The sequence below is a fragment of the Orcinus orca genome, chromosome X (assembly GCF_937001465.1).
Source record: "Orcinus orca chromosome X, mOrcOrc1.1, whole genome shotgun sequence".
In the NCBI taxonomy this organism is placed as follows: domain Eukaryota; kingdom Metazoa; phylum Chordata; class Mammalia; order Artiodactyla; family Delphinidae; genus Orcinus; species Orcinus orca.
The window spans coordinates 20,764,865-20,766,484 of record NC_064580.1 but is presented as its reverse complement, the minus strand read 5'-3'; positions in this window follow the sequence as shown (position 1 = coordinate 20,766,484).

The following is a 1,620-nucleotide window of genomic DNA, read 5'->3' as shown; positions in this document are numbered from 1 at the left end:
AAAACAACAGGATTATCCATCCTATTTTTGGAAATCTAATGAGGATATATTAATATTGAAGAGTACACATTTATGTAAAATATATTCTAGTGGGAATTATGTACATTTACTCCAATATTCTTTATCATTTGAGACAATGTTTTAGCAGAGGATGAGATCTATTTATAGGCTGCTTTGCCTAAGTTAAATCAGGAATCAACCTCTACATTTTAAATGTCAAGCAAAATCAAAAAAAGAAAGCCCAGAGATAAATCCATGCACCTATGGTCAACTAATCTATGACAAAGGAGGCAAGGATATACAATGGAGAAAAGAATGTCTCTTCAATAAGTGGTGCTGGGAAAACTGGACAGCTACATGTAAAAGAATGAAATTAGAACACTCCCTAACACCATACTCAAAAATAAACTCAAAATGGGTTAAAGACCTAAATGTAAGGCTAGACACTATAAAACTCTTAGAGGAAAACATAGGAAGAACACTCTTTGACATAAATCACAGCAAGATCTTTTTTGATCCACCTCCTAGAGTAATGGAAATAAAAACAAAAATAAACAAATGGAACCTAATGCAACTTAAAAGCTTTTGCACAGCAAAGGAAACTACAAACAAGACGAAAAGACAACCCTCAGAATGGGAGAAAATATTTTCAAACGAATCAACGGACAAAGGATTAATCTCCAAAATACATAAACAGCTCATGCAGCTCAATATTAATAAAACAAACAACTCAATCCAAAAATGGGCAGAAGACCTAAATAGACATTTCTCCAAAGAAGACATACAGATGGCCAAGAAGCACATGAAAAGCTGCTCAACATCTCTAATCATTAGGGAAATGCAAATCAAAACTACAATGAGGTATCATCTCATACCGGTCAGAATGGCCATCATCAAAAATCTACAAACAACAAATGCTGGAGAGGGTGTGGAGAAAAGGGAACCCTCTTGCAGTGTTGATGGGAATGTAAATTGATACAGCCACTATGGAGAACAGTAAGGAGGCTCCTTAAAAAACTAAAAATAGAATTACCATATGACCCAGCAATCCCACTACTGGGCATATACCCAGAGAAAACCATAATTCAAAAAGACACATGCACCCCAATGTTCACTGCAGCAGTTTACAATAGCCAGGTCATGGCTAAATAGCAACCTAAATGCCCATCAACAGATGAATGGATAAAGAAGATGTGGTACATATATACAATGGAATATTACTCAGCCATAAAAAGGAATGAAATTGGGTCATTTGTAGAGACGTGGATGGATCTAGAGACTGTCATACAGAGTGTAGTAAGTCAGAAAGAGAAAAACAAATATTGTATATTATCACATATATGTGGAATCTAGAAAAATGGTACAGATGAACCAGTTTGCAAGGCAGAAATAGAGACACAGATATAGAGAACAAATGCATGGATGCCAAGGGGGGAAAGTGGCAGGAGCAGGTGGTGGTGGTGAGATGAATTGGGAGATTGGGATCGACATATATACACTAATATGCATAAAATAGATAACTAATAAGAACCTGCTGTATAAAAATAAAATAAAGTAAAATTCAAAAAAATTGTATTTTTAAAGTTCAATAAATAATGTGCTTTGTTTAATTATCACAGC